Raw genomic sequence first — 6,000 nt, 5'->3', positions numbered from 1 at the left:
TGTGGCGCGGGGGAGTTAGGCTGGCCTCACGAGGCTAGCATGGCAAACGCGACACACGGCATCAGGCCACAACGGGTAGCATCACGTAGCATGTAGCATCATGTAGCATCATGTAGCATCACACAACATGTAGCTCAGTAATGGTGCATCTGTGTGTGCATGGCTCCTATTGCACATACATACACAGATGCACTAACCGTAACCCTAACCCTAACCCTGACCCTAACCCTAACCCCGACCCCGGCCTGTACAGCTGGTGTCCGCCCGTCAGCGGAGGTGAGGTGGCGTGATGTACCGGGCGGCCGTCACTAAACAAACACACCTGACTGGTGGGGAAGGGGGAGGAGCCTGTGCCTGGAGGTTCACCTCTGGTCATCTACCTGCACGGGTCCACCAAGAGGAGCGGCCAATTGGGTCAAAGGGTGGCCTTCGTGAAAACAATGTATTGTACAAACATGCACACGCAAACACAAACACGCACGCATGCAGGCACACACACGCACACACTTGTAGGGATCATGAGATGTGCAGGACTGATTATTTTAGACGGAGTATTTTAAAAGATGACCTGTTATTGGCTGTCGTCACAGACACTGTGTGCCCTGTAAATAACCCCCCAGACCAGACCCGGGTCCAAACCACAGAGCATCGATCCCCCCGGCTCAGACGGGCCGATGAACCCGGGTTCGGTCTATTTCGGGCCTTCCAAACGTTGAGCGGGGGGGGGGGGGTTCTAGGAACGAGGGCCCATTATAAATAACCGGCCGGTAAAGCGGCTCCTGCATCAACAGGCCTGCACAAACAGCCAGGGTCCAGTCCCCGACCCTTCACCTGGAGCTGCTCTGAGCGTGGTGCATGCGTGTTGTTATATGGCAGACATCACCTTAGACATTTACACATTTAGACTGCAGTGCAGTGAGAAGGGCCTTCTGCCGCCTGCTTGTGTTTCTCTTCTATTTAATGATTGTTGCCTTTTTTGGGATTTAGGTTTGAGGATTCTAATGTCATTAGGGACTGCTGCTTGTTGTTCTCAATGCGCAGGCGACAGTCAACACACACGCAGACACACACACACACACACACACACACACACACACACACACACACACACACACACACACACACATACACACACACAGACAGACAAATACACGCACGCACACACTGTTGATTAGTGGAATGTTGTTGTTCTTCTCTCAGACGGACTCTGTGCGCTACCTTCCCCAAACATGTCCTCACAGTTGGTGTTTACATGTATATGTACACGTGTGTATGGATATGGGTGTGTTTGCGTGTTTGTATGTATATGTGTGTGTGTGTGTGTGTGTGTGTGTGTGTGTGTGTGTGTGTGTGTGTGTGTGTGTGTGTGTGTGTGTGTGGGTGAGGGGAGGGAGCACTCTCACAGAAAAGAACAAGCTAATGTCTTTGCAACGTCCGGTATAAGGACCAGGACATGTTGTTGTTGTGTTGCCTACTCTGCGTCCGAGGGCCAGGGAACCATGGAGGCACTGTCTCTAGGGCTGGGCCTTCTGCTGGCCTCATGAAACAGAGCCACACACACCACAGAGCTGTCTGGTTGCCGGGCAGAATTGGTTTGAATATTGTCATCCGGACGTTGGTCCATCAACAGTTTGTACACATGTGCACTTGTTTTTTGTTAACTATTTTTGTCCCTCAGCCTCCGAAACCTGATTTTGGAAGCCCGGTTGTATCTGCCATGGACGGAGTCTGCGGATTCAAACTCGGCTGAAACTCTGCTTGGCTGTAACGTGGATAGGGCTTCATTCTGTCCTGATCGACCTCCGAAGAGAAAAGGATTGTGGGTAAGTGTAGCCAGCTCACAGAGGATTTTCTTGACGCCATTCTTACCTGGAGACACAGAACGTCCTCTGAGCCAATCAGTGAAAAGTATTCAGAAAATCGCCATGCAGCTGTGATCAGGTAGAAGGTGAATTTGAGCACATTCACATGTTAACATCCTGTACGTCCAACTGTGGTCTTGTCTTTACACGTTGAACATGCTACATCGACTCACAGATGTAGACGCCTGTTTGTTTTGGCCTTTAGCTGCAGCTTAGCATGTTAGCATGATGCAAAGTTGTGAAGCTAGGTGCTACGCAGAGAGGAAGTTATATCCTCTTTATTTAACCAGGCCTCATCGAGAATCGCGTCTCTGTTCCAGCAGTTAGGGAGGCTCAGTCAGCAGAGTTACAAAACATCCCCTAGTGACATACAACCAACACGCATTAACAGGCATGAGCAGCGACAATGTTCAGAGCGTCCAGGTCTGCTTTAATCAGTTAAATGATTCATGCATGTGTGGGTAAACATGCCTCACCATACTGACACTAGCAGGGTTTAACTCTGTTTAGGCCCTCGGGTGGTAGGGTTGAAGGTTCAAGTCCTTGGGGGAAGGGTGAAAGGGTGAACCTCCCAGCAAAGCATTGGGTCAAATAAAAGGAAGGAAGTAAAAAAAAATCGAATTCAGGAGACGTGTTTGAAAAGTACTAACATTTCATTAGGAATTTTTATTTGAGTCAAATGTTGAAGTCAAGAGGAAGATGACAGCAAAAACTGTGTAGACGAAGATGAAATCATTGATGAAACCGTATAACGTTAACGACCAAACATAAACATCTTGACAGCTTGCTGTGGATAAGAGTGAACCCAAAGTCTGGGGTTACGCAACACAACCACTTACAAGAAACCGCTACCAGGAAACGTAAATCAGGAGTGTGTGTGTGTGTGTGTGTGTGTGTGTGTGTGTGTGTGTGTGTGTGTGTGTGTGTGTGTGTGTGTGTGTGTGTGCGAGAGAGAGGAAGTGTGAGATAGAGTGCTTGTGTGTACAGTACTTGCAGCGTGGATATATATACATGGAAGATGGATGTGAGAAATGTACACTATGTCTGGAATACACACACACACACACACACACACACACACACACACACACACACACGTGCAAACGCACAAACACACACAACGGAAACATACACAGAATATAATACATGCGTACACACACACACACACCCTCACGTGAAGCGAAACGTATCCGTGGCATACCCATGCTTTAGCTTACGTAGCTGTGTCGTACCCATGCTTTAGCTTACGTAGCTGTGTCGTACCCATGCTTTAGCTTACGTAGCTGTGTCGTACCCATGCTTTAGCTTACGTAGCTGTGTCGTACCCATGCTTTAGCTTACGTAGCTGTGTCGTACCCATGCTTTAGCTTACGTAGCTGTGTCGTACCCATGCTTTAGCTTACGTAGCTGTGTCGTACCCATGCTTTAGCTTACGTAGCTGTGTCGTACCCATGCTTTAGCTTACGTAGCTGTGTCGTACCCATGCTTTTGCATGTGCTTAAGCTTACATAGCTGTAGCATGTGCTTTAGGATACACAATTTGTAGCCTACTTTATGGTACGCGATTCTAGCAGGTGCTTAAACATACGTAGCTGTAGCATACCAAGAGTAGCATATGTTACCAGGTTACGTGTTTTTGAGGATAGCCAAAGTAGGCCTCTATCAAGGCCTGAAGCGCCGCGCAGTGATTCTAGTTCTAGAATATTGAATAATGTTTTGATGTATGACGACTTTCAGACGTGTTCCTCCACTTATCTGAGTTATGTCTCTGTTATGAGTTTATGAGAGCAGCTATTTTGGACATACACTGTAAAATGAAAACTATGGATGGATGTATGTGTGTGTGTGTGTGTGCATATGCGCATGGTGCATGTAATGTGTATGTGTGCGTGTGTGACGTGTGTGTGTGTTTGTGCGAGTGCATATGCGCATGTGCATATCTGTTGAGTTTGTGTGTTTTCTTTCAAGGAGTTGCGTGTGTCTGTGATTATGGTGTGTGTGTTTGTTTGTGAGACATGTGTTTGTGTGTGTGTGTGTGTGTGTGTGTGTGTGCTCGTACGTGCATGTGTGTTATTGGCAACAATGAAACAACAACAGTTATTTCAACGTGTTCCTGTCTCAGAACGTAAACACCACTCATAAGCTCAGAGTCAAACACGGTCTACGACACATGGCAGCTGCTTGACCCCAGCTTAGAGCGCCCCCCGGTGGTGGGGAGCGGGAGTGCAGCTACTGTCTGATATCTGACGTTATCTATGATGATGTGGTGATGAGTTTGCCAACTCCAAGTGGATGCTAGTTTAGCTCTGATGTTGAATATTACAGACGTGTTTTTCCAGTTTGACGTGACATGGTGGGCTGGCATAGCCTATAATAAAAGATGATACAAGATTTTTGCAAATTTTGAAGGGAATCAAAATTTGCAAAAAAGCAGGTGGATGGAAACCCAGCTACTGTCGGTCGATAAAGTATATACGAAATGTATCTCTGAAATAAATGAGAATGGATAATGGATAAATAACGTTGAAATTAAAACAATTGGCCTATCTTTAACCACAGCCTACGTGGGGGGATAAATACATTCAAAAGATGTATTAACCTACTTACATCTTGTATCATCTTTTATCATAGGCTATCGAATCAGTAAACGGTGATGGAAACACCAAAATTCGCATATAAATCCTCTAATTCTAAAAAAAGTTTTTCCGCTCGCTTGAGGTGGTTTTTGACTTATGCGAAGAGAGTAAATGCGCAAAATGGGAGATGGAAACACACTTTTCGAAACAGCTGTGACGTCACAAACATTGAGGTCAAATCTCCTAACCTTTATGCCTCCGTTCCTTTCCGGAAAACGTCATCGGGTCAAGGAGAGATGAAAAGGTGCTTCCTTTCGAACATAGGAAAAGTCAGCACTGTTTAAAATGAATTCGACTCCACTCTTCCTAACCAAAGTCATTGCGCGACGGCGAGTATTGCTGCCCTCCAGCGTCTCTTTTGTGAAACTACAATTTTCCGAAGATTGACTAAAACAAGCGCTCATTGATCCATGCTTTCTTGTATTGATTTCAATCAGGTTTTTGCCGACACTGAGAATCACTTAGGTCGGACTGGGCCAACATGAATATTTTAGGCCACTTGAATTCCAATTCATATGTGAAAAAGAAGAGGCTAAACTTATGTTGATGTTGAAGTTAACTGCCCCCTGTACTCTTTTTTAAATGTGAAGTTGGCATTTTCTTTTCTTATGGTGTATTTTATGGGCTTACTACTTACTTAAGGTGCGAACACACCAAGCGCGTACCTCGCGTACCATGTACGCGCGTAACGCAGCTAAAATGTTGCTTGACCATTTTGTGTCAAAAATGGTCAGATACGCGCGTACGCATACGCGCGTAGACAAGTGCCCCTGACTGCAGCCCGCAGATCGAGGAGGAGCTAAATGTGGGCGGGCTTAAACGTTTAACTCCGCCCACATTTAAGGAAAATTCCGCGCAGTATCATACGTTCTCCCGCTTTCGAGCGGAGGAGCTAAATCTGGGCGGGTCTAAACGTTTAACCCATGGTTTTATCCTCTCAGGCGCCATCTGGTGGCGGAGATCCGGCAGCACATTCTCAAACATCAATACAGCACAGCACAGCACAATGACTTACCGGTAATATGGAAAAGGGTTCATGCATTTGATATTGCATCCTACTTTTAACTTGTCATTTCAAATGTCTTTTTTAGTATAGACACATATTATTTTGTACACTCGTACACAATTATATTAGCTAAGTCAAATAAACCAAAGACAGAAGCGGGAGAACGTATTTCCGTCTGGTCCATGATACTGCGCGGAATTTTCCTTAAATGTGGGCTGGCTTAAACGTTTAAGCCCGCCCACATTTAGCTCCTCCGCTCGAAAGCGGGAGAACGTATGATACTGCGCGGAATTTTCCTTAAATGTGGGCGGAGTTAAACGTTTAAGCCCGCCCACATTTAGCTCCTCCTCGATCTGCGAGCTGCAGTCAGGGGTTACTCCTCCAGAAAGGTACTCCACACACCTTCCTCAAACGTTCCTCCCTGGATCTGAAGCTACACATCTAGTGTCGTTAAGCTCAGCAGTGAGCGAAACACGTTTGTTCAAGTCCACATTTG

This window comes from Gadus chalcogrammus, chromosome 6 (assembly GCF_026213295.1).
Source record: "Gadus chalcogrammus isolate NIFS_2021 chromosome 6, NIFS_Gcha_1.0, whole genome shotgun sequence".
NCBI lineage: Eukaryota > Metazoa > Chordata > Actinopteri > Gadiformes > Gadidae > Gadus > Gadus chalcogrammus.
The sequence above is the reverse complement of the archived record's forward strand: the minus strand, read 5'-3'. Positions refer to the sequence as shown.